This window comes from Corvus cornix, chromosome 24 (assembly GCF_000738735.6).
Source record: "Corvus cornix cornix isolate S_Up_H32 chromosome 24, ASM73873v5, whole genome shotgun sequence".
Lineage (NCBI taxonomy): Eukaryota > Metazoa > Chordata > Aves > Passeriformes > Corvidae > Corvus > Corvus cornix.
In genome coordinates this window covers 6,178,416-6,191,083 of record NC_046353.1, presented here as the reverse complement: position 1 = coordinate 6,191,083, position 12,668 = coordinate 6,178,416, and positions in this window count along the sequence as shown.

The following is a 12,668-nucleotide window of genomic DNA, read 5'->3' as shown; positions in this document are numbered from 1 at the left end:
CAGGAGCTACCACCCTCCATATATTCCAGTTATTATCAGAATATTTTTCCTCTGTTCAGTTTGCGCAGAAATGACATTCAATAACACCGAAAATGTTCCCTCTGTCCCGAGAGAGGCATGTTCAGAGCGAAACCAGAGGAAATTAAAGACCTCTCCAGCAATCCCCCGGCACGGGTTCATAAATATAAAACTGCAGCAGTGACTGGCTCAGGCACTGAGGACAGAATGTGCCAAAGCACTGGGGTGGCCCTGCTCCTGCCTCCCCCGAATTCCCGGCTCTGCACGGGCTGGGAGGCTCCGTGTCCCTCGTTTCTCCCACAGGACAGAGAGGATGGAGCCTTTGCTGTGGGACTCAGGTGCCTCAGAGCCCATGGCTGTGACAGCAGGACCTGGCAGCCCTCTCCAAACACGCCCTGCTGTCCTCCAGAGCGGGCTGCAGTGCAGGACACCCTCTGGAGCCCACTGGTGTGCCCAGGAGAAAGGTGCTGCGCTGTGGGATCTGAATTCGCTGGAACAAGGAGGGATGCAGGCACCTGCTGCTCAGGCAGGTCAAACCCTGCCCCTCCAGGTGGGACAGCTGCCTGCTCCTCCTGGAGCTGAGCTGCACAACGGCTTTTTGTGGAATCATGGAGTATCCCAAGTTGGAAGGGACCACCAGGATCATCCAGTCCAACCCGTGGCCCTGCACAGACACCCCAACAGCCCCACCCTGGGCATCCCTGGGAGTGGTGTCCAAACGCTCCTGGAGCTCTGGCAGCCTCAGGGCCGTGCCCATTCCCTGGGGGGCTGTTCCAGTGCCCCACCACTTTTGGGGAACCCTTAATTGGCAGACCTCCCTCACAGTGTTCCCAGTCCTCCTAAGGAGTGAACAGATGAGTTCTGCTGTGACCTATGTGGAACCTGCTGCAGGTCAGAGCCAGGGACCTTTCAGGGAGTCCTGGGAATGGGGCTGTGCTGCTCGGAGACAAACTGGGTCCTCTGCAACCTCCACCCCTCCCTGGAATTGGGCAGGATTCAGTGACACTGGAGGGCTCCCTCCCCTGCTGTCACTGTGCAGCAACACCTCTCTGAAACTGCAGCAAAACTGCTGGATTCACCCCGCAGCCCCTCGGCGGAACTTTCCTTTCTGCCTGGATCTGCCAGGGGCTTCTTCCTGTGCCACTCCACACACCAACTCCAAATTTTACTGCTGCTCAGTGCTAAAATTGAACAAGAAAAGATGCTTCACCCAGATGGATGAAATTTACTTTCTGGTTAGTCATGAATTTCATCCTCTGTTTGATGTATCTGAGCCCAAGATGAAGGAGATCAGTGTAATCTCCGCTTTATAAAACCTTCTCAGCGTGGAACACAACCACAGCCATAACTCAGCCAGCTCCAGGGTCCCTCTGCTCCGTGCAGGAACAGACACGAGGAATTATTGACTGGATTTCCCAGGACGTACCAGTGCAAATGAGGCATAACACCAGAATTGTAGACATGTCAAAAAGCATAAAAATAAGCTTTCCCAGGAAATATGATGCCATATGGACATGGTCTTTGTTCTGGTGAGGCTTCTCGCAGCTCCCCAGGCATTTCCATGTCAGAACGTTTCCGAGCAAGAGCACTGGGTTATGTCAGCTCAGTATGGAAATTGCCTTGGGCTGTGGTGTTTCCACACTGACAAAACCACTGGAACTTGTGGATTCTGCACTGTCCCATTCATGGAGAATTGATTCATTCATGCTGACAGCCTGCACACACCTTGTCACCCAATAAAGTCCCTGAGTTACCAGAAGGGCTCTGGTTGTTGCTTTGGGTGATTTATCCAAGACTTATGCAGCACTCTGAGCCAAGGCCAAGAAAATTCCCTGCTGTGCCTGGACCAGATGCTGCTCTTGTCTGAGCTGTGTTAAATCTGAGATAAAACTGCTCAAGCCAACAGACAGGGAGTGCTACCACCACCCTTGCTTCAGCTCCCAAGTGTGGCCACCCCATCCCCAAGACACCAGCAGGACAACCACAGCTGCATGGAGAGTGCAGCCTCTCTGATTCCACCATTTGCTGTGCAAGAGGGTTTTGCCATCTGAGAAAGGGTTGAGTAGTTTTTTTCTTTGACAGCACTGGCCCTGTTTTAAGGAGCACGATGGATCTTTGTAGGGCTCAGGCACGTACGGCAGGAAAATGCTAAAACCTTTCCTGCCCAAAGCTTCGCCTTCCCCCGCTCCCCTCCACCTTTATTTCATGTTTTCCAGAGGTTTTCACACCACAAGCAGCCAGCGTTGCCTCCAGCAGTGCCTGCACAGCCCAGCAGAGGGGAGTGGGCCACCACACTGGTTTTTCCTCTCCTGCCCAGTCTCAGGGTAAAGCCACACATCTCTAGGACATTATTTAACCACACACCCTGTTTGCAAGGAAAGATTACGCATTTTTATTTTGGTCAAGCATAAGTTTTCTAGTGGAAGGTGCTCCTGCCCATGGCAGGGGTTGGAACCAGATGATCCTTAAGGTCCCTTCCAACCCAAACCATTCCATGGTTCTAAGCATGAAGCAGAAGCTTTACTGAAGTAATCTTTGTCCATAGTTTGATGGCAAAGACACACTGATTTTAAGTTCTTTACCCATATATGAGGTCTAGATAAGAGTTCACTGTTTTAGAAAGTCAATGTTTGGAAAAACAAACATGTTTTGGCACATCTACCACTGACAGAAGAGGTTGTGCAGAGTCAAGTTTCACCTCAGTGTGAGTGATGGAGACCTCCCAAAAATCTTGCCACAAGAGCTGGAGGTGCCTGCCTGGGCATAAATCAAGTTCCTCTTCAGAAAGAGTCTCTGTGGAATAAAAACTTTGTAAAGGGGAAACTTTGGCACAAAGAGGCCTTAGGGTATGGACACACTGTAAGAGGAAGGGCAGAGGAGTGTCTCATCTACCCAGCCTGGTAGCCTTTTAGGGTCGAGAGAGATAAGGAGCCAACCTGGCTCCGAGTTGGCTGAATTCCTGCTCCCTATCCCAGCAGGAAGGCAGAGGCTCTGGAGCTGCCTCCTGAGGAAAGCTCTGTGGCACCCTGAGCGACTTGGCCAAAACCGAACCAGGAAGAGCCACTCTGTCACTGTCCCCGTGGTTTTTCCAGCCTTCTCTTCCAGCCCCCTGCCAGTGCTGATGCAAATGGAGCAGGGTCCAGCTGGTTCCTGAGGCTGCTTTCTCTTACCCTGGGTGGCAACAGCTCCCTGCCCGTTCCCAGTGCAGGGGTCAGTGCCTGGATGGGCTCACTCCTCTGGAAAACAGCCATCCCTCTTCCTCAAGTGCTGGCCTTCCAAAGCAAGGCCTGGGAAATGTGCTCCTGCTAAGGGAGCCCTGGACTGAGGCACCTGCAGGTCTCAGCTGAGGGGAAAAACCTGCTGGATGCTCCATGCTCTTTTCTTCTGATAACAGCAGCCACACACAAAAGGAATGGCAACTTTCCTGGGAGCAGTGTGGGACTGCCAGCCCACCCTGCTGCCCTGAGGAGAAAGGACAAAGCTGCCACCCAGCTCTGCTGCTCCCAGGGTAAAGGGCTGGGGAGTTCCTGAGGGAGGCAGGGATCCAGGGGCTCCAGTTCTCCTTGGCATTGCCTTCATGGAGAACAGACTCCTGCAGCTGCTCAGAAATGCAGGCTTGGCTCCTGGGTGGATCCAGCTCTTCCTACAGAGGCTGTGCCTCAATCTCCCAATGCCAGGCTCCACAGAACTACACTCAGACACCAATCAAAGCTAACCCCTTTCCCAGGGAAAGAGCAGAACAAAGAGCATAAAACATGTGAAGGGGATGTGCTGATTTCCTCACTAGCCTGTCGTGTGTCTTTGCAGCTTCTGGGACCTCACTCCTCTTGGGAGATGACTAAATAAACAATCATTCCACACAACTTGCTCACTTCCTCACTCTGCCTATCACCGCGGGCTCCATCCCAGCCATTATCTGCAGAGGGAATTCAGCAGGGCTGTAATTCCTTCACACAGTGTGTTCTCACTTTCTTCATGGCTCCCAGGAGAGAGCAGTGCCTGACTTCAGTGGGGCAGGATATCAAACCTTGCTTTGCCTCTCTCTGCCTTGGTTATCCTCTGTGAGAAATGGGATGGTGACTGCTTCCTGCCTCGTTCTCTGCCTCACCTGCATTCCCAAAGACAGGGGGAGTTTCATTTGTTAATGCTGATGGAGCCCTTGGGGACACAACTGAATGTTCCACCTCGCAGAAGGATTGTTGCTGCACTGTTTCTTCTCAGAGCACCCACTGACACTGTCCAAAGTAAAACCAGCACTATCAAACCCAAGTAAAACCTGAGTCTAACAGTCTGTGAAACACAGCTGAGGCCTGTTTGGGGAACAGGTGGCATGAACTCCTGAAGGTGGAAGGAAGGGAAGGCTAAAATGGTCAGGTGGACATTGACCCAAAAAGTGACCTCAGAGGGGGACAACGACCACCATCAGCAGGTCCTGCTGCAGAGGAAACCAGAGGCAGGACAATATCTGGGAACTCCTGAGGAGCAGCAAGATCAACTCATTGGATTGCCCAGGGCCTTGGGGAACAGCAGCACGAGGAGTGGCCGCTGCTGAGCAGAGTGAGGCAGGGTTGTAGCTGCACAGAACTCTTCCTTTCCTCATCTGGGAAGTACAAGGCTTGGAAAAATTGAGACACAGACAGCAGATTTACCAGGAATCCATATCTGCTTCTTCAGAACCCTTTCTCCAGAACTAGAGATCATATTCTATTCCCAACTGAATTTTGCTGGTGATGTTGAACGTGTGTGAACCCCAGGAAGACAACTGAAGTAAGCCAAATATACCCTAATCTGCTCATTTCCTGCTTGGATATTCTCCTTCTGGCAGACAGGAGACAGTCCCCATGCCTGGCTGTGCCACCCTGCTCCTTATCCAGCTCCCAGGCTGGCTCAGGCAAGCGGGATACCCCATGCTCCAGAGGAAAACCTGTGTGGAGACACCTCTGTGCTCCCAGCAAAGCTGGATCTGACAGCCCGGGGGCTCTCAGGGGTTGGTGTGGGGACAACACCTCACAAATGGCATTTTGGAAACATCTCAGGCCCTTGGGAACAACTTAAACTTCCCTAAATGCCCTTTCAAGAGCTTCCAGAAGTGTGTTTATTTGGAAACCAATGGGAGAGGAGACATGCAGAGGATGAAATGAAGCGTGAGCTCATTGTAAGGCTTCATGGTATTTGATCAATTGCTGCTCAGAAAGACCTTGGTAGGTTGTGTGTACCTGGGACATCTGTGCTCCTTCTTCTACCCAATTAATTAACTTTGTCACTGAGTTGCAGCTACTAATTAACACTCTTAATACCATCATGGACACCGGAAGGGTGAGGGCTCCAATGTCCCACAGAAACCTCATGGTACCAGACAAACCCAGCTGAAAATTTGGAAATGAAACTTTAGCAGGTGTTAGCTGCTGGCTGGTTCTTCAAGGGCTTCAAACACTTTCCTACACAGAAGGTTTCAAACTTGTTTTTCGAGCTTCAAGCAGAAAAAGAGATTTCAGATACCTCTGAAAATGTGGGAACCCAGAAAGGGAGAGACCAGTGGGAGCTGACTCCTCGAGGTCAGAAACAGCAGCAGGGCCCTTGTGGTCTTTGCCCTGTTCTCTACAGAGTGGCCAGTGCCACTGTTCAGAGCACTCACTCATTTTTTCCATCACGGATTCCTTTGCTTAGGAGTGCAGGGCAGGTGACAAGGACACGGCTGCCAATGCAGGAATATGGCTCTTTATCAGTACAAGCCTTATCTTTTCTTCTGTAGGCTCGGCTTAACTCTCTGAAAGGAGGATTCAGTGACTAGGAAAGGGAAGTGACCCCCCTGTTTGTGCAGGGGGGATTGCACACCCTCCACCCCGGGTGCCACAAGCCCTTGATCCCTCTCCCTGCTCCCATCCCTCTCCCTGCTCCGATCCCACTCCCTGTTCCGATCCCACTCCCTGCTCCCATCCCTCTCCCTGTTCCGATCCCACTCCCTGCTCCCATCCCTCTCCCTGCTCCAATCCCACTCCCTGCTCCCATCCCTCTCCCTGCTCCCATCCCTCTCCCTGCTCCGATCCCTCTCCCTGCTCCGATCCCCCTCCCTGTTCCCATCCCTCTCCCTGCTCCAATCCCTCTCCCTGCTCCGATCCCTCTCCCTGCTCCGATCCCTCTCCCTGTTCTGATCCCCCTCCCTGTTCCCATCCCTCTCCCTGCTCCGATCCCGCTCCCTGCTCTGTGCCCCATCCATCCCACGCTGATGGATTTGCCGAACTCCCCGTGCTGAGCTCCAGCTGAGCTCAGCCAGGATGGAGAGGGGTGCCTTTGTGCAGTGCACCCGTGCCCTACATTTTCAGGGGAAGTAAGGACTTCCCTGGCACCCCCTGCTCTGCCAAGCAGCTGAGTTACAAGTAAATACAGGTAAGGAGCTTTGCTCCTTCCAGCAGAAGTCGGGATAATTCCCTCCATCAGCAGAGTTGCATAAGCCCCACTTTCCCCACGTGGCACTGCCAGCAGAGGTGTTGTCCCCTGAGGCCTTGCCAGGGACTCTGGGGCATTCCAGATCCTACAGTTTTAGGAATTCTTTACGGCAGCTGTGCTTCTCCAGCGTAACAACTTAAAGATAGTGCTAAATTCTCGTCATCAGTTCTCTGAAAAGTCACAGAACAATGAAGTGTGTGAACGTGTCAGAAAGTCACCAAACAACTTGGTTTGTTCAGCCTGGAGAGGAGGAGGCTGAGGGGAGACCTCAGGGAGGTCTTCAGCATCCCCACACGGGGCAGTGGGGGGACAGTTGTGGACAACATTCCGAGGCACAGGGAGGGATTGTTGGGGTGTTGGTGCAGGGCCAGGAGCTGGGCTGAATGATCCTGGTGGGTCCCTCCCAGCTCAGGATATTCCATGGTTCTGTGATTCCGGGATAACTCACCAGGGCATCTCTCATGCTGTCGAACCCGAGAAGGGATTTCCCCTCTCCGACCCACCCCCAGTGCTCTGTAAAGAGCAGGGCAGAGAACACAAGGGCCCTGCTGCTGTTTCTGACCTCGAGGAGTCAACTCCCGCTGGTCTCTGCCTTTCTGGGTTCCCACATGCACAGCCAGCGCTACAAACCAGCATTTAAACAGCCAATGCATTTAAATTTTGTCATTAGGCTCAGCAGAGGAGGACGAGGCTTCACCAGCCTGCTGCCTGAGAACACGCGAGGCTGAAGTGATCACAAACCCTTTCCCTTCATTACTAGCAAGGCTTGAAGGTGCTGGGACGGATGAGGGGTGTAATTTACTCCACCTCTAAGACTGTTCTTCCACTGCAGGCACCCAGAGATTTACACTCCCTGCCTGCGTGCTCGCTTTATTTAGGGCAGGCTGGCGGGGAAGCCAAGAGCAGCCAAAGCCCCGGTCGCACATTTCCCTGGGCTGTGACGGCGCTCATTCCCAGAGAAGGAAGTTCGGGAGTGACTCAGAGGCGCTCAGGCAGCAGAGCGAGCGCTCACCCCCCGTCACTGCTGCTCTCCCTGCTGCTCTCCCTGCTCCTCCACGGGCTGGAACTCGCTCAGCGCGTGGCTCATCCCCGGAAGGATGGAATCATCCCTCCCGGGACTGCGCTGGAGCTCCCATCCCTCCCGTGCTCAGCTCGCAGTAAATAAGGACTGGGAGGCTGCCAGGATTCCTGCACCGAGGTTAATGAATAAACAACCGCCTGCAGGACTCACTCGCCTCCTATTTTTAACATCTATATCTTTGATTGCATCTTCGAGAGACCTCTCCATAAATAACCATTCCAAGAGATAAAAGCATTGGATGTTTCCTTTGACAGAACAGAGATTATCAGCATTTAGACAGAAAAACTGCTGGTAGGCAAGCAGGCTCTTGCTTTTTATAGAAAATGTTGCCTTTATCGTGGCAAACAGAACACTGAGAGACAAGAAAATGCAAATATAGCAAGGGACATTCTGGAAATGGGAGCTCTGTCACGCCTTGTTTTCCCCATTTCTTCCTGGTGGGAGATGCTCTCATGGCACACATTTCCAGGAAAACAATGGAGGACGCTCAGAAAAGTGGGCAATGTTGGGAATTAGGAGAGCTGCCAGCCCGCCAAGGTCGCTGCTGAAAATGGGATTTAATTGCTTGGTTATGGATGCAGTTTTGGGAATATTACCCAAGGTGAATAAATAAACAGTTTCACAAACACAGCCCCTTGGATTCCCAAGAGTGCCTTAGGTGGTTTGGAATGTCCAACATGTGAGACAGGGAGGAGAAATCCTTCTGCACTTTGTGGGAATCCCTGCCATCCGAGGGGGCTCCGAGCACCTTGGAGTCATTTGTCACTTGTGAAAATCTAGGTCATGTACTCCCCTCCTCCCGCTCTGCTTTTTCCATGCTAAATATAGAATGTATTTTCTGGCTCCAGACTGAATAAAGTTGTTAATTACACTCTTTCCTAAAAACCTGCAATTGAAATTCACTTGGGGACTCTCTGAAAGCTGGGGAAGGCTATTCTTTCTTACAATATTCTTTTGACATGTCTTAGAGGAAAAAGGAAGAAAGCCCATTTGCTTTTAATTTCTCAGTTTTGAGGATAATATTTAACAGAAGTAAATCCCTTTAAGGGCTCAGCTATGCTCTTTGAAGCCAGAGGGGAAAATCCTGTTGAGTTTCAGTACAGGAGAACCAGCCAGATGCTTTGGAAAATTATGTTAAACAATCTTCAGTGTGTTAAGTGATGCAAGAAAATTAATTTGTGCCATTGTGAACTGCCAAGAGGTGAAAAAGATGTAAATCCTGAGTATAGTAGGTCGGATATAAAAATAATCAGGTTTTTTCAGGGTGTACCTCATCAATCAGCTCCTGGTAAAGGGTCTGGAGCAATTCTGTGCTCAGTCACTGGTGCTGGAAAAGCCCAAAGGTGTTGGTGTGACACACCTGCCTGCCAGGAGTGTCAGGAGGTGGAACAGATGGATTGACATGCTCTGCAGATGAAAAGGGCTGCCTGGGTGGGATCAAATTTGTTATTAATGATGGAGCTATTAAAACAAAGGGGTGTCTAATAACAGAGTTAATTCCTTGTTCCGGGGCTTTTGTCCTCGGGGTGCTGCAGGGCAAACGCCGCCTCCCTGAGCCTCAAAGCTCCTCTGCTTCAACTCTGAGCACACCTGGCTCTGCCCAAGGGCTAAAGAGCTGCTTTTGAACATACAAATCCTGTTCCCGACTTCCTCAAGCCTTGGAGGATCCCATCTCCAGCTGTCCCTGGTGGTGGCCAGAGGCGCCCGGAGCCTGTTGCTCTATCCCCAGGGAGGAGCAGCTTCCAGGCTGGGGGCTGGTGAGGGAAGAACTCATTTAGTTACAGCAGGGCCTCCAGAACTCAGGGGTACAACCTGCCCCAGCCATCCACGCCCTCTCTCTGCTGATGGAGAGGGATGGGCACCTCCACAAAGCCGTGCAGCCTTGGACACCTGTCTGAGAGCGAGGAGATGCCTCCTGAGCATGAGGGGAACCAGAACTGCTTCATCAGACACCTCATTTCTGTGTGCCTGCAGGTGAGTGCGGTGATCCCAGGCCTCGGTCGCTTGGTCCCTCAGGATGCAGAGGACTGAGAACTACAAGAGATGGACATTTCTTGAAGCTCCAAGGTGACAGCAGTGCAGAGAGAGAGACAGCAGGCTCAGTGGGGTCACTCCTGCAGCCCCACAGCACTGAGGTCACTCCTGCAGCCTCAGTGGGGTCACTCCTGCAGCCCCACAGCACTGAGGTCACTCCTGCAGCCTCAGTGGGGTCACTCCTGCAGCCCCACAGCACTGAGGTCACTCCTGCAGCCTCAGTGGGGTCACTCCTGCAGCCCCACAGCACTGAGGTCACTCCTGCAGCCTCAGTGAGGTCACTCCTGCAGTCCCCCCTCTGCAAAGGGCTCGGATGGGCTCAGGGGTTCAGCTTAGATCGGGGGGGAAGGCAGAGCAGGAGTTTGGGCACACCCAGCTCCCAGAGCACAGCCCCATTAATTCAGGCTGCAGAGAGTTCTGCAGTACAGGAGGGCATCAAGAGGCTCCTGGTTCCTGCCCAAACCATCTCCCCATGCCGAGGACAGGCCTGATGCTCACAGGCAGCCAAGGCACTCGTGCTTTGCCGGTGCTGGTGGGATGGGACAGGGCACTCAGGTGTTGGTGGCAGCAGGAGTAATGCCAGCTCCTCCAGGTAATGCTGCATTACTTTTTGTCTCTGGTAGCCCAACTCTCCCACTGACTTTCCCCCTATCCTGCAGCCCCTTCCCCTGCCTTGCACATGCACGGCACAAACGAGGCCCAGCATTAATGAGCCATTGCATACAGATGAGCTGGCAGCCAGTCCGAGCTGCCACAGCCACACATAAAAGCCAAGCAGGGCCTTGGGCTCTCTTCTTTCGATGCAGGAGCTGCTGGACCCAAGTTCTGTGGAAGTTCCCTGGTCTGGGGGACACGGGCAGCTCCTCTCCCACCTCCCCTCTGCAGGCACCTGCACTGGGTAAGGCACAAGGTAAGGGACTCTGTTCTACTCTTTTCCCACCCTATTTCCCTTAGACTGTCTCTTGTCTCCTTGCACAAATTTGCCATGTCAGGACTACAGCAAGGGAACCAAGAAATCCTTTGCTTTGTGGAATAGCACGAGTGGGTTCCAGTCTGCCTTGTCACTGGCTCACCTCTCCTTGGGCAGCCCTTTGCCAGTTCTCTGCCTCCACTTCTGCTCCCACTAAACAGCTACTGAGGGGAGCACTGCCAAAGAGAATCTCTGCACCTGCTGGAGTCACCTCCAACACCAAACACAGACGATGGCAGTTCAGGCTTTGCTCCTCTCTGGAATGCTGAGTGGATTTCTGGCAGTGACCTTCTGGAAGGGCCTTAAACCTCAGCTCTGTGAAAAACTGGGGTGGGATAAGCTGGTGCCAGCTCAGAGCACTTTGGATTTGTAGGGGAACTGCCTGCACTGCTGTTTCACCCTGCGCTAGCAGCAGCCACCTGGGCTTCAGAGTGACTTAAGTAACTTCAGAGTAACTGAAGGGCTAATTAAGTGTGTGTAAGAGGACAGTTAACGAGCATCAGCTCAGGGTTTTCACAGTCCTACCTGAACTGGGAGGTGTTTCAGTTACCCAGAACCAACAGCTCAGAGCAGAAGTTGCCCCAGCTCAGCTGCAGGAGATGCTCAGAGCTCCAGGAACAAGATTCTCAGAACTTCTGAAGTTAAAAAAAGTAACCACCCTTGAATTCTCTTCCATTTTGGGCATGACAACGTGTAGTGCATGGTTCACTTCCTTAATCTTACAGTCAATTGCTTTTCTCAACCCCTATAAACATCAGCAGGGAAAGAGAAAAATCTGCATATGTGTTAGAAATAAATTTAAAAATCAGGGCATACCACTTAAGGGTTGACTTGTCAGAAAATGGTAATTAAAAGTGTTCCAGCTGACAGTGCTGCTTTAATGAATTATTAGTAATGTTCTCGGAGAACATTTGGTGAAAGACACCATAAGAGCTCTTACTTAAACGAACCAATTTTCTGCATCATGCAACTTCAGTGCACAAGAGGGGGAAAATCTCCATTATAGAATTACAAAAATAACCAGGTAATGGTTTGAATGATCATGAAGGAGCAAGGGGCCATTCGTACTTGGCCTGTATTTCCTGTGCCACAGCCTTTGTCCGCAGGTGCTGATCTGAGAGCTGCCACTCTTGTGTTAAACTCTGTCCCCAAAGCCCCGTAAGGTGCAGTGTAAGAGCTTCTCACAGCTCCCAGGTGATCTCCATGCACAGGGCAGTGATGCTGAGACAGGGACAGAGCCTTTGGCTCTGGATCCCTGACCACAGCTGGGGCTGCTGGATCCCACCAGGCTTTGCTTGGCAGAGTGCAGGGGGGCTGGGCAGGGCAGCACAGAGCACATGAGTGAGGAGCTGGATGCTGGAGGTGGATGCAGAGGGCATGGAACTCTAGGGATGAGCTCTTTGAGTACTTAAATTAATTGTCCAGCTCTTTGTGCCTTTTACTGCTCAGCATCTCCTGCAGCTCCTGCAGGAGGTCCTTAATTCCAGACAGAACCAAAGTTGGCAAGGAGACAGTGAGGGGAGAGCGTGTGGAGACCTGGAAACACAGCCCTGCTTAGTGGGAGAGATGTGTGGAGTGGGGACGGATGAGGGCAAAGGGCACTAAGCCTTAATCATGGATTTGTGTTTGGGTGTGAAGGAGACGGCGGTGGGAGGTGGGGAGACAGCTGGGGGAAAGAGGCCCTCATGCCTCATTTCCTGCCATGGGATCCTTGCTGGGTTCCAGCTCCATCCAGATCTGTTGTTTGTCCTTGACTGTTCCAGGAGAAATGTAAGAGTGCAGCTCTGGGAATTCACCTCTCTGGCAGAAGTCCCGTGGACCTACCCCAGCACTGGTGAGCAGCACATCTCAGGGAACTGGGGGGTTCTGGCAGGGGTGTTGGTGGGAAAGGCACTTCCCAGGAGGAGTTCAGAGCTCCAGAGGGCTGTTCTGGGTTCAGCTCTTAGCAGCAGCTCACCTCAGCCCCCTGTGACCAAGGCACATCCCTAAATCTCTGGATTACAGTGGGAATGAGGGCAGTTTGACACAGGAATGGAACTTCACCTTCCCAGCCAGGCTGCCCCAGGAGTGCCCGCTGTGTGTTCCCTGGGCACGCAATCCCAAAGCTGCTCCAGCACC